Genomic DNA, 26,745 nt, shown 5'->3' on the forward strand with positions numbered 1-26,745 from the left:
TAGCCATGCCCTCCAAGAAATGCCTTCCCCATTTTAAGACATTTGTCTGAAAGCATAGTTGACCACAAGAGCTTAACACAGTGTTTGGTGGAGGAAAAAGAACATTGGATTTGAGGTAGGGAAAAACAAATCTAGGGACAAGTCCAGGCGTATCATTTAGAGAGGCAGCTGTGACCCAGGAGAATGCCCAGTTTAGAGCTGAGGAATCTTACTAGGTGTGTGACATGACATAACCCATTTTGTTCCGGGCCTCAGTTGACCCATCTGTAAAATGGGGACAATATCATGGTATCGCCTAGAGATGCTGTTGACGTACGCTTAGTGCTTTGCAAACCTTTTTGCACTTTTAAGCACCAGATAATATCAGAACCCCTGCTTCTGGAGTCACTAGCCCTGGGTTCAAATCCCGCCGGCAATTCTCCTAAGCTTTTAGGCCTCAGTTTCCTCCTTTGGACAATAAGTGGAGTTCAACCGATGGAACCTCGGCTTCCCCGCGACCCTGCTGTTATTTACTAGTGATGCAGCAAAGGGAAAGGGTATTTGCTGAATGAGGGTGTGGCCTGCGCTGCTGGGATCGCTCCCGTTTTGGGTCTGTGCTTGCACGCCTAGCTTCAGAAACAGCGGGAATCCATATTGCTCTTGCATGCTTTGCAAAAAGCAACTTTTGGCGGGAGTCTGAGCTGCCGCAAGTGGCGGGAGAGAGGCCGAGCTGCGCAGGCGTCGCAGGGATTCTGTCCGTTAGGCAGAACCCCAGGTTGTGACCCTGGGAGCAAGGAATAGTGGGCGGGAGCTTTCTCTGCGCCTGCGGAGTGGGTGCAGCCCCTGGGGGCATCCTGTACCGCGCCTGCGCCGCAGCTTCGTCCGCCGGGCAGTAAGCAGCGCGCTTGCGCAAAAGCCGACGCCGCCGTTATGCACAGCCCGCTCTGAGCCTGCGCCGCCACTCCAGTCTCGGGCAGCGGCGAGGCAGCGTCTGAGTGGGTCGTGCTCCGTACTCGTCCGAGCCCCGCGTATCCAGATCTCGCTCCCGGCGGCTACCCCGCTGCGATGGCTCCGAAACAGGCCCCTAAGCCCGAGTTCCAGGAGGGCGAGCGCGTGCTGTGCTTCCACGGGCCGCTGCTCTACGAGGCCAAGTGCCTCAAGGTGGCCACGGAGGACAAGCAGGTGCGCTACCTGATCCACTACAGCGGCTGGAACAAGAACTGGGACGAGTGGGTGCCCGAGAGTCGCGTACTGAAGTACTCGGAGGCCAACCTGCAGAAGCAGCGCGAGCTGCAGCGGGCCAACCAGGAGCACCAGTCCGAGGGCCGGGCGCGGTCGGTGGGCCCGGGCCGCAGGGGCGGCGGCCCGTCCTCGCTGCAGCAGCAGAAGCACGTGGAGACGCTCTTCCAGAATATTCGCATTACGCCGCGTCCTTCGGCCGGGGCCGCCTCGGCCCCCACCTCCGACTTGGCCACGGGCGCGGCGGCCGCAGCCGCCGCCTCCGCAGAGCAGCCCCCCGCGGCGGGCCCGGCCTCGGGCCCCGGCCGCAAGACCCGCAAGAGCAAGCAGAAGACGGGCGGGGGCGACGGCGGCAGGGCCGGCCCCAGCACGAGCGCGGCCCGGGGCTCCTCGCAGCCCCAGCAGCGGCGGCGCGGCCGCGGGGACCCCGCCTCCAAGAGCGAGGCGCCGGCCGCCGCGCGCCCCGAGCCCCGCGTGCAGATCCCCGCCGAGCTGAAGCCGCTGCTGGTGCGCGACTGGGAGCTGGTGACCAAGCAGGGCCGGCTGTTCGCGCTGCCCGCCGTCCGCAACGTGGACGCCATCCTGGCCGACTACTTGGCCTACAAGAAGGCGCAGGGCCGCGGCGACAGCACGGAGTACGCGGCCGACGAGCTGGTGGGGGGCATCCGCTCCTACTTCAACGTGCTGCTGGGCACGCAGCTGCTGTACGAGGCCGAGCGGCCGCAGCACGGCCGGGTGGTGGCCGCGCACCCCGACGCGCCCATGTCGCAGCTGTACGGCGCCCCGCACCTGCTGCGCCTCTTCGTGCGCATGGGGGCCATGCTGGCCTACACGGCCTTCGACGACAAGAGCCTGGCGCTGCTCTTCGGCTCCCTGCACGACTTCCTGCACTACCTGGCCCGGGAGCCCGCCGCCTTCCTGGACGAGGCCGAGTACAAGGAGGCCGCGCCGGGGCCGAGCCAGAGGGCGGCCTGAGCGCGGACGGCCCGCTGCCCCTCCCCGGATGGCGTTGTGTGTCCTGCGGGACCGGGGGGGGGGGGGGCGGGTCCCGTGATGCTGGTGCGTGCCGCGATGCCGGCGGTAATGCGCGGAGAAGAAACGCCGCGATTCCACGGTTTAAAAGTTCCACCCCGGGGCTTCTGTTGGGGGCTTAATTTTTTCTTTCTTCATTTTCTTTTTTGATGCTTGAGGTCGACGTAACTCTAAATGTGAAATGTGACTGTTATGCATGGGCATGTCTCTTTGCCTAGACTGGGGAAAAAAAGGTAGTCTAATTTTTTTTTTGATGGGTTTTGTATTCCAGTGAATATTCTGACTTTGAGAAATGCCATTATTGTACTTGTGTGGTTTTCGGGGGGAAATGGTATTGCAGTAGCTACTTTGCAAGTCTTTTTATTTTTTGAAATTAAAGAGGATTGGAGTCGAGTATCCCTGAGCTCTCTTCCATTTCTGACTTTGAGTTACTTTTTTGTTGTTATTCACCAGTATTCAGCCAGTAACCAGGTACCAATGGTATCTTTTGATGTTTAGTGATTTAGATACTTGTTAATCTTCCTAAAACTGGCATGTTTATTTTCACTCTTCATATATCTACCTAATTGTGCATTTTGCTTATCCAATCTAGTTATTAGGAGTTCATTGTTATTAATAATGGGGATGTGGTTAACTTAGAAATCACTTTTTTTGTATGCTTATGTTATTTCTTTACGAATATAGTAATTTGCTTTTAATTCATGTCAAGAAAAGCTCATTGCTGGGCTCAAGATTTTTCTGGTTATAGATGTGTAGTTTAACTTGTAATCTTAGGTTCCAGAATACAACTATATTTGTGTGATACAGGAGTAATGCGGATATCCGTGAAGGACATTTTTATGTTTTATGTTCAATATTCTAATTTACTGTTTTCATGAAAAAAATGACCACTCAACCGCAAACCAAGAGGTACTCTTTGTACTTTAATTAAAAAAAGCCTTAATAAATCATTTTGAGATTTAACTAGAAACCTGGATGTCATTCAGAGATCTCAAGAAGTGTCCCTGATATATAAGATAAGCAAAAAGATTGAACATTATGACAATACGATATAGAAGCATTTAGGAAAATTTCAGGTTCATTTGCTGTAAAAGTGTTGTATTACATATCTTGCAGCCATTTAAGTCCAAAATACAAAGGTCTCAGTAGACAACACCTGCCTTTTACCTAATGACCTTTTCAACGTTGAATATGTGCTACAGAAAAACCTTTGATTAATTTTTCCAGGTTTTGTTGATATTCCTAGTTGTCCTTGGGGTTACTGCTCCCTGGGGATAATAGTGCAGTTAAGTGTATGTATCTAGTGCAAATTACATTGTTTCACAATTGTTTAAAAGTCTGCAGTACTGAAAATTCAAAACAACATAATTTATATGTTCACTTTTTTACCCACTTATATAGTATGGATAGGTATATATCCAGCTCATGTTTATATAGTTTGGAAAATTAACCCCAGTTCACGTAAGTGCATTGAGATTGAGAGGGGTGAGGTGGTCTGGCCAGTGATGGACAATACACAGGTCATGAGTAGCACAGGCAGGGTCTAACCACATCGCTGACTCTAAGCCTAGTATTGGCTTCTTCAGGAGGCTGATCCACCTAGTACCTCTTATGTGTAAGGTGAAGACCGTTCTTTATTGCATTCAGAACACTAAAAAGGAACAAAAATGATGAACTCTGATCTTGAGTTGGAGAAATTTTATTATGTTCCTAATGTATGCAAGGCACAGTGCTAAGAGGGCATGAGAAAGTCCCCGGTCTTCAAGGAGCTTACAGATAAAGAGACCAAAGCAGATAAATGGAATGAAAAATTGGGAAATCAACTAGATTCTTTTGGCTGAGAGTAATGACCGAAAAAAAAAAAAAGTCTAGAAAACAGTTTGGGGGAAGAGTGTGCAGCATTTTAAATGCATCTGAGGTTTCATACTAAAAGGATTTTGCTTTGGTTATTTTAAGTAGGGTCATATTGGCATGAGGTATAAAATAAATCACTGATAACACCAAATCAGATAATCTAGAGTTGATTGCGTAAAGCAACCCTATCTGAATCACTTCCCTCCACATTCACTGTCATTAACAAAGAGCCTTCCACCCATGCCTCTTCCTGTCATGCTGCTTGTCAGGGAAACCTTCCTCCTTCTAGAATACTAAATGGCCTGCTCTCCTGATCGGGGTACTCTTTATATATATCTGTAACATACCAGGATTGAGGTGGGAAATGGGCACATTCTCCCCCCCAAGACTAGCTCAGCCCTCATCTCCCCTCATTCACCAACCTTTGAGGCTTAATCCATTTAATTACATCACCTGGTCCAGATCAGTCTTGTTTCTTTCTAAAGAAGTTCAATACCTGGTTCACAGGTCTACCCCAATTGCACTTCTAATAATAATGGATACCTTAATATATATAATGTCTCTTCAAAGACCCTGGATTCATAGTTGATCAATTTCCTTAACTCCCGTGGCCTATCGGCCACCAATTCACAAGGATGGTTGTGGTACCTAAAGTCTTATCAGTTGGCCAACAGCATTTTATTCAGTGCTCACCATGTAGCAGGTACTAATACTGAGGAGACACAAGGGGGAAGAAAAAACAAGACAAAAACATGGTGTCTGCTAAGGAGCTCACATTCTAATGAAGACAACATGCAAACACTATGGAAGATGATCTCAGAGAGAAGGGACTAGGGGAGAGTCTTACTGTAAGGAAGCTAGTTGGAGGTGAGAAGGGAGATCATTCTAGGCATGGGGGTAGCCAGTACAAAATGCCCGATCTGGGGTGGAGTATTGTGTGAAAAACAGTAAAAAGGTCTGTGTCACTTAGATCAAGTTTGTGGAGGGGAGAGTAAAGTGTATGAAGCCTGGGACAGAAAGGGGCCAGGCTGTGAAGGGCTTTAAATGCCAAGCAGAAGTTTAAATTATATTCTGGAGGTAATGGAGTTTTAGGAGGTTATTGAGTAGGGGACCAACATGGTCATACACTGAAGAACACTGGTAATGGAATGGAGGGTAGATAATGAAAGGACGGATGAGAGATGGTGAGGGACCTGTACAATGGAAGTGGCTGCGTGAGTCCATATTAGAAAGTGCCTTGTCCTGAGAAGAAGCTTAATAAATGCTAATTGAATTCAATTGTATGCTATAATTATTAGCTAAGAAAATGACCAATAGGAGAATGATAGGCGCAGGTATTAAGAACTTAAAAAACAACTCTTCCCATTCAAATTCTTCACACTGTCTGCGGTGAGTGTTTTCAGTCCCTGGAGACTGAATTGAAGTAGCTAGTTTACAATCTCATGTTTCTTCGAGTTGTGGTTTTTTGTGGGGGGGCTTTTTGGCCTTTATTTTGTCCATGTATCCACTGGGGAGAATACAGTTAAAAGTGATTTCCATTGTTCTTCAGCTCTTCTCAGGAGATCAGTAATTCCTGGTGGTTTTTCGCAGGCACCCTGGTGTTTTGCTTTTGAGGATATATGCGTAGTCTGGGACATTTCGCTTTCATCCTCATAAAAAGATGTTCTCCTTCCCCTTAACATTCCTTATTAGAGTCTCTCAGACAGACCTACCTTTGCTTAGTTAGGCTATTGTTTTCTACTTGTTTATTTGCTTCAAAGAGAATGTTTAAACAGTAATAGCACCTGCACAGGAAGTTGGGTTTTTATGGATTAAAGCTCCTAATGAAATGGAATTGTTCTAAACACCTGTCATGAAATCTAGAATTCTCCTAAGTTGTTTCTCAATGGTTCAGATAATTTTTATAAGTGACTTAATTTGAAATATGCAGATGACAAAATGTCTTTCCTTTAAAGTAGGGATTCTAAGTCGTGCGTGAGAGTGTGTGTGTGTGTGTGTGTGTGTGTGTGTGTGTGAGATCCCTTTGGCAGTTTGGTGAAGCCAGTGGATCTCTTCAGAATAATTTTTTGAATGAATAATTGAAGAAATGTTAAGTTTCAGTTTACTAACTCTTAGGGTTGTAATTCTAGACTGCTCTCCAAAATGGTTGGATCAGTTCATATTTCTACCAGCAGTGAATTAGTGTTCCAATTTTTCCACATCCCCTTCAACATTTGTGAGTGAAAATAAAGATGTAACTTGTTATTTTTCCAATCTTAGTTCACGGACTACCTGGTTGAAAAGCCCGTCAGAGCACTGTATCAATGAAAAACTTGGCAAAACAACTCTTTATCTGATTATAAAACATGACTCAAATAGGGAACTTATTTTTTTAAACATATTAGAGCATAAAAATTGAGCTAATGAATTTTCAGCAAAAAGTATCGCAAGACACTCAAATTTAAGTGGCCTGTGTCTCAGAGCAGGACTGAGTTTTTGGTTGCAGAAATGAGTTCTGCTTTGAGAATATCATAATATGTGGGAGTGATAGGGAGAAGGAAGAGAGGGAGGGGAGAGAAGAGCACCATAGAAGGAAGGTAACAAAAGATTTACCTATCAAATAAAACTCATGTTTTGTTGTTATATCTTGAAGCATAACAGACTGGACTAATTATAGAGAATTAATTTTAATAGGATTTAAGAAGCCCTATGTGCCTGGCACATAGCAGGCACATAATAAATGTTTGATTTGATTCAGAAATATTTTTTGAATGGAATTGAAATACACACTTAAAAGCTTTGGCTTATGAAGTGAAAGGGGGATTTCATATATCTCTGATCTATGGGTGGGGGCATTAGGAACAGGAAAATTAGTCATAAGAAGAATACATATATATACACACACACACACAAAAGGAGATACATAAATGTGTATATATGTGTGTATAGATACAGCTATACATGTATAGAGATATCTTTACTCTGGTATTGGGAGAGACTGAAGGCAAAAGAAAAAGGGGATACTGGAGGATGAGATGGATAGATAATGTCGTGGAAGCAATGACCATGAGCTTGGACAGAAGAACCTGGCATTCTATGGTCCATGGGCTCACAAATAGTCAAACAACTGAAACACACACACACACACACACACACACACACCCCTTAGCTTGATTAGCTTGGAAGTGTGGTATTTTTTTTTGAGAGCCAGTTTTAACATTTAACAGCACACTGTATATGTATATGTGTGTGTATAGAGAGATACAGAGATAGGTATATGTGTGTGTGCATTCTTATATACACATATATATGCTTTTGTGTCTGATGCCACTTTTTAAAGTTGTACTCTATTAAAATATTAGAGCAAAATCACTTGACATTTTTGGCTTAATAACTCGTTGCCAACTTGTAGTTTGTTGAAAAATGAGCTGATGATTTTAGAATGTGCATAAATTTCTGTATTAAGCTTAAAATTAAATGTAACTTTCCTATTTTCATTCAGTCCTCTCTAACTGAAAAGAGCATTTTATCAAATTAGAAAAGTTATTCCTTGGCTTAAAAGGAAAAGCCTGCCTGTTTCTGGGACATGGATCTAGTCATTGTCTATAAGCAGTATGACAATAAATAACCACTTCAAGGCAGCAATTAACATAATGGTACAGTCAGAGTTCTAGGCTGGTTGATTCGACTTGAAGGCATTTTTTAATGGTGGCTGATCCTTCGGTGACAGTTCAGTCTTTATGAAGGACATGTTGAAAGAGCTTTCATAAGGGTTTAAATCATAGAATGACTGGGTTTTGAAAAGTGCAGAGGTATGAAAAAAGTGTACATCTCTCTTTGTGGATTTAAAATGTAAAGCATCTGTGTGCTCTTTTCAAAGATAATAATTGAGATTTATACATAGATGTTATCTGTGTATCTGCAAATTAATGAGTATTAACTCATGTCTTTCATAGTCCTGGTCATTTTGCTTTAATTATTAACAAAGCCCATCCAAGATGTGTTTAGGACATGGAAGTTCTTTCCTTTTGATTACCAATATACAAGTCGATGTCCCCATTTTATACCCTGTTTTGTTTTTTCACGTTTTCAATAAACAATGAAAGATGACTATACACCTTTAAAGTTGATTGATCAGACTGGCTTACAATGATCAAATTTTGTCACCACAAATAGCATGAAAATACACATTCCTTATTAACAGATATTTCCAAACTGCAGACAAAGAGCTCATATAGTTTAACAACTTGAGACACAGCATGGAGGAGTGGGTGGAGTGCCTGGCTAGAAGTCAGGAAGACTGGGGTTCAGATCCTCTCTCTGACATTTTCTAGATGTATGACCATGGGGAAGCCCTGGGCTTCCCTGATTCTTAGGTTCATCATAAGTCAAATGCAGATAGTAATTCCTGTAGCACCCACCTCACAGAGTTGGGGTGAGACTCAAACAGAAAATAGACTTTGCGTTGCAAGTGTTCAAAAGCTGCATAAATGCCACCTAACCTCTTGGTGCCCCCCCGGAAAATCTTCAAAACTCTCAGTGACAAAATAGTGGCCGATCCACATTGGCGGAGGGGGTTTCTACACTGGGAATGAACTTTCCACCATTTTCCTACACTGATAGAATCACATGTTGGCTCTTAATGCTCAGATGGCAGCTCCTCATCATAGTTACCACATTCAAGTACATCACAAAACAGAGATCCACTGTGGAGGAAGTGTGACATTGAAGTCAAAGTACTAGACTGGGAATTAGGAAGAACTTGGTTCAAATCCCAGCTCAGCCACTTGCGGGGAAAAGTCTCTGTGCCTCAGAGGGTGGACTTAATGGCCTTTAACAGCTCTAAATCAGTGATCTTTTGATATGCTCCAAAAATGATCATTGTTGGAACCAACCTATGTAATGTGTGGTTGTTAGACAGCAGAATATATGTATTTGTGTGTGTGTGTGTGTGTGTGTGTGTGTGTGTGTGTGTGTGTGTGTGTTAAAGACAGTGCAACTCAATCATTAAGATAGAACTTGTTCACAATCAGGATCAGTTATGTCATGTGGCTGGGGCTTTTATTGGCGAAATGACTTCTCTGTCTTAAGTCAAGCCAAGACAACAAGCATTTGTTAAGCCTGGAGATAACAGAGAAAGACAAAAGAGCCCCAGCATTCAAGGCGCTCACAGTGGAATGAGTGAGACAACATATGAACAACTATGTGCAAACAAGATATGTTCAGCATTAATTGGACATAATCTCAGAGGGGTCTGGCAGGCTTTTGGACTCCTGGCAAGTTCTACTGTGTATCTTTCACCTTAATTGGGTATGCTGCCTGCCATGTCTTGTGCTTGGGGGTATTTAATAAAATATGCACACATATGTGATGCTCACCGATTGATTATGGTGAGCTTGCATCTGCCACCCGCCTGGAAAGGGCTCACAACATCAATATCTACTGTTCTTCTTTCAGTTTGAGGATTGTGGATTTCCAAGTTACTTCATAGTCCAAAGCAGACATGGTTGAGAATTGCAAAACAGGTTCATCTAATTGTAAGAAAGATGAGAGGATCAAAGAGAAAGAAGCTTGTTCTGTCGAATGTAACGGAACAAATTTCCATTTTTTTTTCACCCTTTCATATGTATCAGCCCAGATAGTAGAGCTTTAAGCACATGAGGCCATCTGGTCTATACCAAAGAATGGCCCTACTGGTTGTCTTTTCTTTTTTTCTTTGTTTTTTGTTTTTTGGGTGAGGCAATTGGGGTTAAGTGACTTGCCCAAGATCTATCTTTTTTCCTTCCTTCCTTCCTTCCTTCCTTCCTTCCTTCCTTCCTTCCTTCCTTCCTTCCTTCCTTCCTTCCTTCCTTCCTTCCTTCCTTCCTTCCTTCCTCCTTTCTTCCTTCCTTTTTTTTTCTTTCTTTCTCTCTTTTGTAATTTGTGGAATAAAATAAGCATTTCTGTAACAGCGTAATAAAAAATATGATTTCACATGGAATTGCAAATCTGCTATATTTAATTTGCTATTCCTTTTAAATATACAACAAAGTTATAATGTAAATTTCTTTTTAAATTTTTTTCTGCCCCCCACCTGTCTTAGAGATGGTCACCATTAGACACAAATAGGTGTGTGTACATACACACACACACACACACACACATAAAATCATTCTATAAATACTTCTATTTATCAGCTCTTTCTCTGGATGCAGCCTTTTCTTATAGGTTGGGGGTGGAAGGACCCAAAACTGCTTAATTAAAGATATGTGGCATAAAATCCAGTTTGATATAAATTCACCAATTTGCTTCTCAGATCCTGGCTCAAAAATGTCCCTGGTGGGGGCAGGGGCTGCAATAATCCAGTGCATCAGTCTCTTAACAGATGAAAGATCAAGGTTGAGGAGTCAAGTAATGATTTTTAAATAATCCTGGTTCCTTGTGTCCATCTTAGAGCAGGGAGAAAGGAGTGAGTGTTGCCAACTCCTCTGGAGCTGATATAAGCCAGAGCTGAAATCTTTTTTGTTTTTTGGGTTTTTTTGGGCAAGGCAGTGGGGTTAAGTGACTTGCCCAGGGTCACACAGCTCTTGAGTGTTATGGGTCTGAGGCTGGATTGGAACTCAGGTCCTCCTGAATCCAAGGCCGGTGCTCTATCCACTGCGCCACCTAGCTGCCCCTGCATTTGTTTTTAAATATTTTGATCACTGCCCTTTAATATAATTGGTTTCTGTTATAATCCCATGTATTTTATTTCATGCATTTAAGAACTTGATTCTGAGGGGTCCATTGGTTCCACCATACTGCTAATGGAGTACATGACTCTAAAAAAGGTTAAAAACTCCTGTTAACTAGATCAGTACAATCCAGCAAAAACTTAATGAGTATCTACTAGGTGCTAGGCACTATTTTTGTCTTTTTTTTTAAATCCCCAGCTCTTGGCACAATGCTTGGAATGTAGTAAGCTCTTAAGAAATGCCCAATGATGGTGATGGTGGTGGTGGGTTTCAAGTTGTTGTTTTTTTTTTCTGGTGAATTCAGCCATAACCATGCCACATCTGGTACCACTTTTTGAGTTTTTTTATTTGTTTTTGAGAGTCAGTGGGGACCAGAGAGAGTGCCTAGTCTGCCATCTTGCTGACCTCATGACCCAGAAGTTACTTATTTGTTATATATGGCTCCCTGCTCCCATTCACCAGGGAGTTCTTTGTTGGCTTCTGCATAATACCTAATTTTATTCCTCTAGAAAATGTGGTATTCTAGGACTTGTAGCCAAAGAACCCCACCAGTAGAATACTGGGTTGAAAAAATGGGCCTTTGTTTCTAGAAGAAGTCAAGGGTCATTGAAGGCATTTTGTAGATTTCTGAAGGCAATCCAGTCTGCTCTCCCCAACCCATCCCCATTTGTTTCTGGGCCTAATATTTTGTCCATTTGTCAGATCTGTCCCAGATATATGTACAAGTGAACAAGCTCCCTAGGGTGTCTCTCTAACTGCACACCATGATGTGAACAAGAAATAGCTTTCTAGAATACTTATTCAACTTGTGAAGGTCTGGCCCTTCAAGTAAAGTATTCCAAGGCTCTTAGATTTATCTGTAATTATTAGAATTCCATAGTATATGGCAACATACACTAAATAGTAAGAATAAAGTTGAGAGTAGGCGTATTGGGAGGTCAATAAGGAAAGCTGGCGCCATGCTTTCAATAGTTATAGGAACACAAAAAAGTTTCCAGGACATTGCAGAATGACAGTGGGTCCTGGTGATTACCTTTATTAGACATTATGCATTAAAGAGCCAATTCATTAAAAATTAATGGCAGAAGGATACCATCCACATGTTATAAATAATCAGTAAGTGAAGACCGACGGCTAAGCATTGGGTCAGTTTGAATTAATAAAAAAAAAATGAAGCAGGCATTGAGAATCATAAAAAGAGAGATTTATAACAAAATACCTTATAAAAGGAAGAAGGAGGAATAGATATTACCAGGTTTATCTGAAGAACAAACAGGAAAATGAGAACAAATTCACCCATAAACCTCAAATACCTTCCATGAACAAAGCATTTATTTCCTGAAAATGAATATCTTAAAAAGAAAGAATCTTGGTAGACAAAGTGTGACATTGGACCACAGTGAATATAATAAGAGAAACAGATGTTCTCCTGAAAATCAGGGGAAATGTTAATGTAAGTTGAATCATTTCTCTGAGTGTCTGGCCACATAAGGGGCTGATATTAGTAACAGACAAGACTATAAATTTCAAAATCCCTGATTTTATTAATATATAAAGCCCTGACACAGACTGCTTTTCAAGGAAAGGCTTTTCTAAAGTGAGTCCTGTCTTGTGTGGGTTAGATAATACCAGCTTTCAAAATTTATTTAACTTGGTAGGATGCTGGACGCCTAATCAGGAGACCTGGGTTCTAAGCCCAACTCTGACGTTGATTATGTATTCTTTGGGCAAAAGTCACTTTGTTTATCTTCCTTTCCTCATGTATAAAACCAGGGGGTTGGACCAGATGGCTTCTCACATCTCTTCCAGCTCTAAAACTCGAGTCCTTAGTGCCATTGAAATTTATGTTTCTTAATGTCAAACACTAGCCTACTTTATTTGGAAATGCATCCTGCTACTTTTGGAACAATGTGATAAATTAATTTCAAAAATATTGCCATAGAATCTTGTTGAATTTCTAGGAGAATCTCACCAGGCCCTCTCTTGTAAGAAATTCGCTGCAGTTTCTCTTTGGAAACACATCAACTGTTGTAGCCACACACACACAACAGGGAGGCCAGTTTTCTTGTCTCAGAAGTAAATAGTGACTTCAGATGATTGAGCAGATGGTATGACTGTGCCACCCAGGCCAGTCAGAGAGTGAGGTTAAGAAACAAGGTAGGGATCACTGCAGGTCAAAGGTTTCTCCAGGTTACCTAAACATCTGGGTTGAAAATTTTCATGAAAAAAGGATAATCCACTGATGGGAGAGTGTCACTGCAAGGCAAGGAAACCACCTTCTGGATTTAAGCCGGCTTTGGAGGCAAAGTATATTAACCCCACTAGACTGTGAGCTCCTCAAGCTTGTCTCTTTAGCCTTTATTTGTAAGCTCAACACAGTACCTGGCACATAGCTGATACTTAACACATACTAGCTGACTGACTGAAGTCTCTAATGAGATTTATTAAAGCATGACCACATTACACTAAGATATCGTAGGATGTATAAGTCTATAGCAAGAAAGGCCTGGAGAACTCACTAGCTAAGCTGGAAAGGTGCATACTAACTCATCTAAGGGATTTCTAAGACCACTTTCAGTGACTCAACAAACATTTATTATGCCCTTTATTATTACACCAGTTACTGTGCTGTGCACCAGGGATAGAAATGCCAAATACTTTTATTTGTCTAAAATAATTTGTATATTTTATGTTAACAAATAATTACATCTAAACTATCATAGTGATTTCAACTGAAAGCTCTTTAAGGGAAGGGACTGAGTTTTTTTGTTTGTTTTGCATTTTGCCCCCTTTCTTTATATTTTCCTTTCCTTTCTTTTCCCTTTTTTTCTTTTCCAGAATCCTAGAATTGGAAGAGAACTTCCTTTCTTTCTTTCCTTTCCTTTCTTTTATCCTTCCTTTTTTTTTTTTTATAACTTAACATTGTGTCTAACAGGGAGCAGCAACGTGGCACAGTGGATAGAGCACTGGCCCTGAAGTCAGGAGAACCTGAGTCCAAATCCGGCCTCAGACCAAACACTTGACACATACTAGCTGTGTGACCCTGGGCAAGTCACTTAACCCCAATAGCCTAAAATAAAATAAAATAAAATAAAAACATTGTGCCTAACACAATTATAATAGACATACAAAAATTTGCAAAGCAGGTGGAGTACTGGTTCTCATTTGAACCTCAGAAAAGCCCTGTGATGTAGGTAGTAGAGGCACTATTATCACCACTCTGCTGTTGTTCAGTCACATCCCCAGTGACCCCATTAGGGTTTTCTTGGCAGAGATAGGAACGGTTTGTCATTTCCTTTTCCAGCTCATTTTACAGATGAGGAAACTGAGGCAAACAGGGTCAAGTGACTTTCCCAGGGTCACATATCTATGTCTTCGCAACTTCACGCCCAGCACTCTATCCACTGTGCCACCTAGCTGCCCTCCAATCAGAAAACAAACCCAGAATGTGAAGTCACTTGCTCATGATCTCAGAGCTGGCCATGAAGTAGCAGAGGAGGATTTGAACTAGGGTATTCCTGAGTCTCATCCTATCCATGGTGCCCAATGCTACCTCTCTGTATAGGAACAGGAAAAGGAACACATAGGGACCTATCATTTTAGCATACATTATTCTACCTTCTATAAAATGCATTGTGATTGGGCTCCATTAAGTAAGCATTTATATATGGCTTCTTGTCTGTTAGTATTCATGAAGAATCCACTGGTACTCTTAAAATACCTATGTCTTTTACCATAGAAGATATTCTGCAGGTACAAAAAGACTTCAATGTGAAACAGAGATACCCTGGAGTTTTCCTTGCAACTTATGGGCCAATCTACGAGGGCAAAAGTAATGAAACTGTTCTTTAAAAATCTGACAAACTTACACTAGAGATGCTCAATGCTGCCTATATAAATGTTGTTTCCTCCTCTACTAATGGGTTTAGAACACAAAAAAGAAATAGACTCACTTAGTTTCCTTTCATTTTAATAGAACTGAAAGGTCAAGGAATAACCCGGCAAACCACCGACCTTCCCACCATTCTGTCTTTTCTGTTCTGTGTCAGCAGTTCGACCTCAGGTCTAAGATTTTGGCAAACACAACTTTCACACCTACAGAAAATGAGGCACCAGAGCACACAGCCCCCAAAGGAGCCTGGTGCCTGTCTTCAAACCTCCATTACTGGGTTGTGTAAGTAAGTATCAGTCAATCCACAAAGATTTACACCACACCTGCCGTATGCCAGGCACTGTCCTGGGTGATGGCGACACACATACAATTCTTACTTTCAATGAGCTTACATTCTAGTAGGGGACAGAAGTAAGTATAAAATTGTATACAGTATAAACTAAAGTTAACACATTCATACATGCATAATAACAGCGAGCAATCATATGGGTATGTAAGGCTACTTCGTTTGAATCTTACAACAGCACTGATAGGAGGAAATAGACAAAAAGACATAAGATAGAAGTGTACAAATGGGTTGCTATCTGCACCACTGGAAGGACTATCTGTGAGATCCATTTCTAAGGACATCTAGTGGTAGGGTGAGGAAGTCAAAAGCAGACAAGGGAGAGGGTGAGCTGGCCTTGGCAGAACCTGTAGCTAAAGTCTCCCTTCTCCTCACACCAATGCTAATCCTTAAACCAGGGATTCACTATTCCACGGGGAAAGGAAAGAGCTTTGTTGGTTTAAATGTTTACCTGTCATGAGTAACCATCTAAAATATGGACCGGAAATAAAATGAATGTAACTATAATCCAAACCTATAAATAACCACAACCCATCACCATTTCTGCCCAAATCAAAGGCAGTAATTCATTTCACAATCCACGTAATGTTTGCGTATGAGACAGGCTGACAAGTTAACACATCAGAAACATTGGCTGATCCATTTCCCCAATTAAAACCGCTAATCTAACACCACCCAGAAGATATATTTCCATCTGTATGTAAGTCTGGAAGACCTACTTCCCAGAATCCAGGGAGCTGAGAGTCAGTAAACTAGAATTGATTAAGTGCCTCCTATGTGTCAGGCACTATCTAGTCTCCCATCCCACCTAAAAAAATTCCTTCAGCAGAACCCCAGAATCCTGGAATCTACTAAAACACTTCTAGTGACGGAGAGCTCACTACCTTTAAAGAGAACTTGTGCCATACTTGACAAGTACATTTGACAGAAAGGTTTTCATAGGCTGTCAACTTCTGTATCCCTATCACTTCTTTTAAGAACAAAACAATAACAATAATAAGCTAGCTTTAAAGCTTGCAAGGTGTTTACAAATAGTATCTCATTTCTGTCCTCACGACAAGCCTCGGACGTAGGTGCAGCTGACATTTATAGAGTACTTTAAAAATTTGTCAAAAGCTTTTCCGTTTCTCATTTGATCCTCACAGCAATTCAGTGAGGTAGGTGCTATTATTATCCCCATCGTATAGATGAGGAAACTGAGTCTCAGACATAGTAGGCACTCTGGCCAGGATCACACAGCTAGTAAGTGCTTTGAACTGGGGTCTTCTTGACTATATCAGCCACGTGATTGAAGATCTGGGATATGTGCCATAAGCCTGGGAAAGAATTGCTTCAGATGCAAGGATATGAAATCTGAAGACATCCCTGGTGGTTTCAAGGGATACTGTAAAAATATCCCACCCCAATCTCCCTTGCCCCCACCCCCATACACACATACTCACTCTTTCTTGACAAGGAGTATGTCAGTACTCTAGGAATTATTGTTTACCTGAGATTAAGGTCTGGTCATAAGGTTAGGAAGTTGCTATATAACTGAGGACAATGATGCCACGGAAGGATAATAGCAGGAAGACTTACCACTATGGCCATGAGATAAAGGGAAATTAGGCTCCAGAGGGAGGGTACTGACTGCAAAACACACCATGATAACTTTAAATCTGCACATGCCAAGGGCACAGGGGAGGAAGTAAAGTTCTCCACAGTGAGCTGGGGGTCATCAGTAAGATGCTTTTGGGTGTGAGATGGAGGAGTATGAGGGCCAAACAGGAGAGTACCTGCATATACCATAGTAGGGTGGAGCATCATGGGGAGAAAAGAGTACAGAGGAATCATGCATTTTGTCTCTGATTCCATAAATAGTTTAGGCGTTAGATAAGAGTTCCTAACCCGCTGATGCCTGCTCATCCTGTGAAATTCGTGCCCATGTTTTCTCATAAAATGGCCACCGTAAGTCTACCCAATGTGATGGGTGCCTTCCTCACTGTCTCCCAATATCAGTGGTGCACACAGGCTGTCCGTCATACCTACTACACACATCAGGCCCAGACCTCTAGTGTATGAATCACACATTGCGCTACCCTCTCCGATCTGTTGTCAATAAACTGGTCTGTACGTGAGACCCGTGTTGCCCCCCACCCCTAGCACATACTTTGGGTAGACTTTGTATTTACTTTTATGTGTATGTGTTCTTTTCCCATTGTAGAAGGTAAGTTTCTTGAGGGAAGGGACCATTTCATTTGGTCTTTGAATCCCCACCATCCAGTAAAATGCCTGGTTTAGTGCTAGGTGCTAAACAGACCACCCACATTTATTGCATTGAATCGAATTTCCTCCCACTTTACAGATGAAGAAACTGAAGCTCAAAGACATTAAGAGATTTTGCCCATGGTGCCCCAGTTAAGGAGTGTCGGGGCCACATGATTATCCAGGACATGTCTCTTTACAAAAACAAAATAATAGCTAACATTGATATAGCATCTACGATGGGCCAGGCACTTTACTCAGTGCTCAGTGCTTTACAAATATCACCTTATTTGATCTTCACAATAACCCTGTGCTATTATTATCCCCAATTTACAGTTGAGGAAATTGAGGCAAAGAGAGGTTACAAACTTAGTAAGTGTCTGAGGCTGAATTTGAACTAAGGTCTTCCTGATTCCAGGACTCATACCCTAATGCTCCATCCACTGGATCACCTAGCCACACTAAAAACAAAACAAACAAAAACTCCAGCAATCCTGACCCATTTATATATCACTTTAGGGTTTTTGAAGCACTTAACTTGTACTATGTCTTTTAATCCTTAAAATAACCCTGTGACACCGACTACTATGGACATGTTGTGTGTAACTACACACGTATAACCTATATCAAATTGCTTGCTTTCTCAATGGCGGGGGTTGAGGGGTAGGAAGGGAGGAAAGGAGAGAGTTTGGAACTCAAAGTTTTAAAAGCAAATGTTAAAAATTGTTTTTACATGTAACTGGGGAAAAATAAAACACTAAATTTAAAAAAAAAATCTAAAAAAAAATAAAGTATGCTTAGGATGTGCAGACCAATAAGTAAATAACCCTGTGACTTAGGTGTTTTCATTATGCCCATTTTACAGATGACTAAACAGAGACTTGAAGAGAGTAAGTGCCTTGCCCAGGGTCACACAGCAAATAAACAGTACAAGGCAGGATTGGTGCAGAATCCATCACTATATAGGCTATACCATCTGGAAGAAGCCTGGTGGTCCCAAACATCCTCAAAGCTGTGGCATTACCAAAAGATAAGAAGTTAACTCAGTAGCCCATCGTAGGACGAAACACAATATCGTTTGCTTAGAATTCTTTACAAACCCTCTCCCAAGCTCCGCGTTCATTCCAGTTTGCCAACACTCTTATTAAACTGTGACACCCAGAGGTGAATGCAATACCCTAGCCGCCATCTGAATGACAGAGAGCATAATTGGACTAGTGTGTCCTGTGACCTGAACAATAAATATACTTCTATTAACTCAATTTATTTGCAAGTTCATTCTGTCTGTGGACAACTTGGTATATCAGGGAGTAGGGGAGGGATCCTAGAGTAATGTTATTTAATTTCCCTGACAACCAAGTGATGACATTTCTGTTTTCTTAAATCTCTCTAATGAGATCCTTAGCAGTCCTATTAAGTCCAAATCATTCTCTCCAGGAAGCCTTTCCTAGTCTCCTTAGCTGATGGCCCTCTCCCATCTTCTCAAATGATCATGTATTATCTTAGATCTTTACATATTTTATCTCTCTGAGTAGAATGTAAGTGCCTCGAAGGCAGAGATGAATTTCTCTTTTGAATTTGGATTCCAGTACCCAGCACATTGTAGGTACTGATTACAAATGCTCATTGGATTGGGTGCCTATGGATGAGGAGGATGTGTTTAAAAAAAAAAGGTAAGAGAAAATGAGAATAATGTTGCTTCCCTGAGCAATTATTAATTAACAGTATCATCATGAATTTGAAAAGCAGAATGTTACCACAAATTCTGGCATATAACTGTGTATGAAGATGACTGTATGGAAAATTTATTTTGTCTTATGAAAAAATAGATTTCTAAAAACATAGGAGTCAAAAGTTCCAATGTTATTGTAGACCATTTTCAGAACAGACACACAAGGTCTTTTAACTCACTCTGGAGTGGACAAGAAGAAAGAAGAAAGAAAAGGAGGAAGAAAGGCATGGGGAGAAGAAAGAGGAAGAGAACATTAATATGAAAAATACAAATCTAAAAAAAGTGATTCCTATTAAATTTACTCTGGCACATATGAATATCCAGTTTCTTATGTTTTTCATTTCCAAGAGGGCTGTCCTCAAATCAGGCATAGAACCTATATAATGGTTTCATTGAGATGTATTTTAATGACTCTTTAGGCCCTAGATAGAAGGATTTACAGACACAGTATATTAAAAGGCCATTTTGAGTTTGGGATAGAAAAGACCTTTAATTTATAGCTCTAGAAAAATATCTATTCCATGACACAAAGATCCTTGTGGATTATAAAAGAGGAAACTACTAACAGAAAAGGAATTATTCACCACATTATTAAACATGACAAAAAGCTTCTGAATTGGAACTTAAAACAGGCTGTTTAAGATTCCAGCAATCCCTGGGACTTTGGCAACAAAAATGTTCAAAAGCCTTTTATAGTTGCTGTCAGATTTCTGTACAGCATTTGAGATTCCTGTGAACTTATTTATATAACAAGCTAAAACCTGAAGCCAACTTGAAAGTCTTTCTATTCTAATTACATAGAATTGGAAATGCCTAGGAACGAAGTTCAGTGTTCTCTCTGGAATATTTTTCTAAAATGAGGATTTTTAGGGATCGGGGAGCTGGGCTGGAGAGAATCACTGTTATGGCTTAGAATAAGCAACCCTCACTGCCGATATACAAACTATATTTTGGTAAAGTGGTTTCTAAGAGCTGCTATTTAGCCAGTCAATCTACCAGCAGCACAGCCTAAATGACTGCTCGCTTTGCTCTCTGGGGTCCCCTCGAGTAGCTGCTTTCTGAAACAGGATCATTCCCACAGAATCAAGGAGTAGATAGAGTTCAGGAGAAAGTGACCCAACTGGGTGACAGCTGGCTGGAGTCCCTCGCATAGTACTGCCCTGGATTCACTGGGTCACCTTGAGTAAATCGTTTGAGCTTTCTCAGCCTCAGAATTGCCATTTTATACTTGGGGTTCTCCATCACTTATAGAGCAAAGGTAAGGAGCAAATAGATGAGAAGTATTTGGAGGATAATCCAGGTGTGTGTGCATGCAAACACACACACACACACACACACACACACACACACGGCAAAGTTCTGTAATGGAAAGAGCACTGACTTTGTAGTTGGAAAATCTGGGTCACCTCTTTGGGTCTCAGCTGCCTCATCCATAAAATGGGGGGCTCTAAACTAGATGGTGCCTAAGATCTTTCTCATACTAAATCAATGATCCGAAGTGTTTTATTTCTAAGTTTGGTACATTACCTGTTTGGATCCCCTAATATAGTTTCCTTGTAGAAACAAGTCATCAACAAAACATTCATTAAGCGTCTATTATGTGCCAGGTTTTCTGCTAGGTGTGAGGTATACAAAACAAACACTAGGAATAATATCTCTCCTTTCCAGGGAGTGACAAAGGGGCTCTCACAGAGTGCCCAAGGTGCTCTGACAATGAGAAGGCCAAGAGATTTTGTGCAGTGCAGCCAGCCTCATGAGAATGCAGCTGCTCTGGCCTTGGCGAGGGAAGAGAAGGCAAGGCAGAGATGATTCAGTAGTGGTGGCTTTTCACATCTCTATGTAACTCATAGACAGATAAGGAACTCAGAAGTTGAGGATCATTGCTATGGAGTTCAGAGCCAGAAGTGGTCTTAGAGATGATCTACTCCCAACCTATCATTTTATACATGAGGAATGTGAGGTCCAGAGATGGGAAGGGATTTGCCTGAAGTCACACCAAGTCATCTCTTCTGACTTCAATCAGGGGCTTTTCCATCATGCCCTACTTAGACTCTCTACCTTCTGAGTGCACTGATGATGATACCAGTAATGCTGGCTGTGTGTATCAAAGCAATTAATCACCATTCCCTTATTTTATCAACTTTAAAAGAAAAAAAACCATTTTGTACTTTGGGAAAGAACTTAATTGCTCTTATTTTCTTTCTTGCTTTTAATTTTAAAAAACTTAATAACTAAGTAATCAAATAAATATACAAAACAAGAGATAAAAATCTTACATAAAATGCTTAGCATTTAATGAGGTAAAACCAAATGAATCAACAAATGAGCAAAGAAAATATTTTTATTCTCCTTCCTTCTTTCCTTCTTTTCTTCCTTCCTCCCTCCTTGCTTTCCTTCTTTTTCCCTCCTTTCCTTTCCTTCTTCCTCTCTCCCTTCTTCCTTCCATTCTTCCTTCTCTCCATTACTTTCTTCCCTCCCTCCTTCCTTCTTTCACTTTTTCCCTTCTTCTACTTTAAAAATATAAATTTAGTCCATGTGTATACAGTTCTGATTTTGCTAATTTTGGTCTACATCACTTCCAATGGGCCTTTGCCTATTACTTGCATGTGACTATATTTATCATCTTATGGCACCATAACATTTGTATACCAACTTTTATTCTCCAATGTCAGAGACATATAAGTTATTACAGATATTTTTGCTAATTCAAAAAAAGTAGCTATGCATATTTTTGTGTGGATGGTTTCTTTTCTTTTTCTTTCTTTTGATTTTTTTTGGTTCTTTTTCTTTTTATGGTGTTTCAGGAATTAGGTCCAAGCAATGAAGATACTTGCTTAAAAGGTTATATCAGTTTTACGACTTTTATTACATGATGTCATAGTCCTCTCCAAAATATTTCCATCAATAGTTGCACCAACAATGTATTAGAATTCCTGTTTCTTCATGACTCTGACAATAATGGATTTTTATCTCTGCCCCTGCCCCCCCTTTCTTGCTGTTCTTTCATTCTAGTGGGTATAAGGTGGTATTTTAAGGTTGCATTGATTTGCGTTTATTTTACTATTGAGGAATATGAGCATCTTTTTACGTAGATATCAATTTTTATTCCCTCCTTCAAAACTTGTGTATTCATGTCCTTTGAAAATTGTCCCACCAGGGACAATTGTTAGTCCTATAGACAGGCTGATATTTCCTTATAAATATGGAATGTCAGACTTTTATTTCATATATTACCTGTGAATATTGTTTCCTAATTTATTTTTATATTTGTTGTTTTTGTTGAACAAAAATATAATTAAACCCATTGATTTTCTCTTCAATGAGACAAAAATGTTTTGATACAAAAATCCCTTTTCTCACACACTCATATTTTTAAAAATTTAGTATTTACATCACTAATCCAGTTAGAATTTAAGATGGCATACATGTGTGAGGTATTCATCCAAACTAATTTCATAATAATGACATTTCTTTTTCCAATGAATAAGAAAGAGTAAGAGAAGCACAGGGAGATTTACGTGAACTGATATGCAGCAAAGTAAGCAGAACCAGGAAAACAACAATGTAAATGGAAAGAGCAACAATGATGACAAAATAACAACATTAACAAGGACAAAAACCCAACCAAGTGAAAGCTGTTAATTGTAATAACCAAGCACCAATCTTCAATATTGCTGTAACAATAATTGTTGTAACAGTATCTATTCCTGTTTTCTCTATTCTCTTCTATTGATCAATTTTTCTTTCCTTTTCCCAGTACCAGATAGACCTGGCATTGCCAGTCCCCATTCAGAAGTTTCCTTTTTTATAGTTCTTAATCCTCATGTCCTTCATATTTGCCTATCAATTTTTAAAATAACTTTAGCTAATTCTACAAAAATAACCTATTTTGACTGGTATTGCATTAAGTACCAAAGCTAATTTTGGAGGGATTGACATTTTTACTCTACTTATACTAACTTTGAGGCTCCATTTTTCAGTTCTTTGATTTCTTCAAAAGCATTTGTCTTAATTGGTTAATATTCAAATATTGGATAAATATTGTTATTATTATAAGGGCAATTACTTTCTCTTTCAGTTCCTCTTTCTGGTGGTGGTATTTAGAAATGTAGGTGATTTTTGTTGCTTTGTCTTGTATTTCATGATTTCCCTAGGTTTTCTAAGTACACAATTATGTGTTGACAAATTATGTGTTTGTTCCTGTTTTTTGTTAAGGCCTAATTATTCTAAGATGACTATATTGGTGATAAAAAGTAGTCATGTGAGTGAACATCCTTTATGTATTTGGTATATATTGATATGTATAACTTATTATATATAATATATATGTATAGATAAATATAAATATGTGTATATACCAATATATCTATAGAGAGAGGGGGACAAAAAGAGACAGAGGGAGACAGAGGACAGAGACAGAGAGTTTATATATTGATATGTATACATGTTTTCTTTCCACATAGAGTATAAGCTCCCTGAAGACAAGAAGTATTTCATATTTGGTTTTATTTCCTCATTGCCTAGCACAATGCACTTAATAAAAACTTATTGATTGAGTAATCAATTATGATAGGAATAGGCAGATTTTTCATAATTCTTAATTTTTTTTTCTCTCTATAAGATTCAAGTAAAGTTGTTAAGTGTTGGGGGGGCAGGAATTTGAACAGGTACCTAATGGGGATAACATAGGACCACCATTAACATCACAATAAAACCTGAATTTACCAGAAAGGACCCATTGGGGTATATGTTATCCACAGCTCTTTAAATGGGGGCACAGAAAGAAGTATTTACAATGCACCTTTTACATGCTGGTCACTGGGGTAAGTGCCTTATTATTATTATTACCTAATTTGATATTCACAACAACTCTAGGAAGTAGGTGCTATTATTTCCCCCATTTTATAGATGAGGAGACTGAGGCAGACAAAGGTTAAATGACTTGCCCACGGTCACATAGCTAGTAAGTGTCTAAGGCCACATGTGAACTCAGATCTTCCTGACTCTATGCCCAATGTTCTATCCACTGTGCCAACTAACTGCTCTTGTCAATAAATGAGAATTTCTACACTGAATGACCACTGTCCATAGCACTTTTATCAAAGTTTTAGAGTTTCTGCTATGAACAGGTTGCCCATGGCAATCAATAGTCTGAGCAGCAAAACATAATTATTCTCTGGGATGGATACTGTGGTCAGAGCAATGTCAGCTCATATCGTGTTTCCCCGCTGAAAAACATTCAGCCACTAGCTTAAGGCTTGCTGTAATAATAATAGTACCTGACACCTGTATAGTACTTTAGGGTAAGAAAACACTTTCCCCTTCATTCCATCTCTCTGCTGTAATGAAAATACAAACATGAAATAGAAACCTTAGTTCATGAAGGTACACAATGATAGAGAGATAAAAATCCTGATTTACCCTTTAAAATCACATCACACATGGAATAGGTAGGTTCCAATTAGTGTGAATGAAGAATCTCTCGAGAAGTAGTGGTGTTATTTGAATTCATGATGCCTATTTCCATTTGAATTGTCTTAGGAAGATTCTGAAGATCACCTGGCAGGATAAGATACTGGATACTGAGGTCCTTTCTCCATCTAAACTGCCAAACATTCCAACTCTACTGCAGATAGCAACTGAGATGGGCTGGCCACATTGTCCAAATGCCAAACATACGCTTGCCAAAAAGACGTTTTATGGAGAACTCATACAGGGCAAGCATTCACATGGTGGTCAGACGTGATACAAGGACACTATCAAGGTCTCTCTGAAGAACTTTGGGATTGATTGTGTGACACGGGAGACACTGGCACAGGACCACCCAGCATGGCGTGCCCACATCAGAGAAGGGGCTGTGCTCTACAAGCAAAGCAGCACTGAAGCAGCTCAAAAGAAATGCAGGATGCGCAAATTTAGAGAATCCACCCCAAACATTCCCGCGGACTATTTGTGCCTGACTTGTGGTAGAGCATTCCAAACTCATATTAATCTCATCCGCCACAGTCGGACCCACTGTTACTTGACTCTAACACGTAATGTCATTTTGGTCCTCTTTGAGAGCAAAGGACAACCAAGCAACCAGCCAGCCTATTTCCCCTGGGCTGGAGCCCATGACCATATTTTACATAATGATAACTCTGAATAGGACAAATTCAAAAATATATGATGACCTCATGGGGATTCATTATTCACACTAACTGGGCCCTGGCTCCTATAAGATGTGAAGTCATTACTTCTATTATATTTACTATTTATACCCACAAATATAATTCCATTGTAGAACAGTTGTCTATGTACCATACTGGGCCACTAACTTCCATAGTTATATGACTTTTATATAATAACATGGCAATTGTATTGTGCCTTTTTCTCCACATGGGCCCCATACCCTACAAGTACCATTCCAAAACAGAATACTTCTTCAATCAGTCAGTCAACAAGCATTTACTATTTGTTAAACTCTGGGAATACAAATAAAAGTAGAGAGAAAAACAGTTTCTGCCCTCAAGGAGCTTATATTCTAATGAGGAAGACAATACAAAGAGGAGAGGTCAAAGGGCAGGAGCTAGAGGAGGTGGTAGAGAAATTCCTATGGAGATAAGTCAGCCCTGTAGCCAGTAGAGGGATAAAGACTTCTAGAATCATAAACAGACAAATTAGGAAAGGAGAAATTAACATAGACCAAATATGAAGAGAAGCTAAATGGTGAGAAAAAAGGTAGGAAAAGCCAACCCGAACCAACATGCCATGCAGTCATTGCATCCAGTGTTATTTCTTGACTTTCTAATTTAGAAATTGATGATGACTACGATATGAGAGATGAGGCAGTATATTATAGTAGAAATAGAAAAATTGCCTCGGCATCAAGAAGACCTGAGTTCAAGACACACCTCTACCAAATAGTGGCTGTATGATCCTTGGTAATAATGCAATTCTCAGTGCCCCCAGACAATTCTCTAAGATTAAATTGCAGAGATGTGCTGCTCAGAATTGGGAGAGAGCATATCCTCATGGGATTTCATTTCATCATCCATCTCAGGGGTAAAGACTGCTCTAGGTTAAAGCTTGCCTGCACAACATCTATCCAGGGACAGCTACACACTGTTAGTGTTGAATAAATGTTGCATAGGCAGGGGGAAAAAATGAGAGTGACAGGTTAGAAGTTCCATAGTCAGTGACTTGTGCTGTTTCTTTCTGATGCCTTTTATTAGCAAGCACAGGAAAAAAGACTAAGAGACGGCACCTTGGGTGACACAGGGCAAAGGGGAAGCCGGCGTTTCTCTTTTCCCTTTAAAACCAGCATTGAAGTTATCCTTCACCTACATCTTTTGCTGGGTTTAAAACACATAGTTACTGGCCACTGTATATGGGCAATTTGGATGAATGCAGGACTGCAAGAGAGCTGACAGTTTGAACAAGCAGGGTTCTCAAGTCGGGGGGAAGCAGTCTTTAGACTGCCCTGGATGAGGATGGATTGGGATGAGCTGAGATACAGTAGTTTAAAAGATTCTGCTCCGTTATTTAGCATTCAGAAATATGGACATTGTCGGAGCTGAAGCCATGGTTAGTGAGACGGTAAAGTCCTTTCAAGGAAAATTACATTTTTTAGAATTACTTAAGTTTAAAAAAAATCTTTTCTTTCAAAAGAGTACAAAGGTGGATTGTAACATCATCTGGTCCGGCACACTTAGGGAAATTCAAGTCCAAATGAAGGAAGTATTACCATAGATCA

At 40.8% G+C, this 26,745-nt stretch overlaps 1 protein-coding gene and 1 pseudogene across 1 annotated transcript in view; one reads left to right on the forward strand and one right to left on the reverse strand.

The window, feature by feature from the left end:
- Positions 1-26,745, reverse strand: part of FHIT (fragile histidine triad diadenosine triphosphatase) — a 1,648,795-nt gene that overhangs the window by 667,396 nt on the left and 954,654 nt on the right.
- On the forward strand, positions 908-2,247 carry LOC110201685 (mortality factor 4-like protein 1 pseudogene; annotated as a pseudogene).

The sequence above is a fragment of the Phascolarctos cinereus genome, unplaced genomic scaffold (genome assembly GCF_003287225.1).
Source record: "Phascolarctos cinereus isolate Bilbo 61053 unplaced genomic scaffold, phaCin_HiC Scaffold_4;HRSCAF=312, whole genome shotgun sequence".
In the NCBI taxonomy this organism is placed as follows: Eukaryota; Metazoa; Chordata; class Mammalia; order Diprotodontia; family Phascolarctidae; genus Phascolarctos; species Phascolarctos cinereus.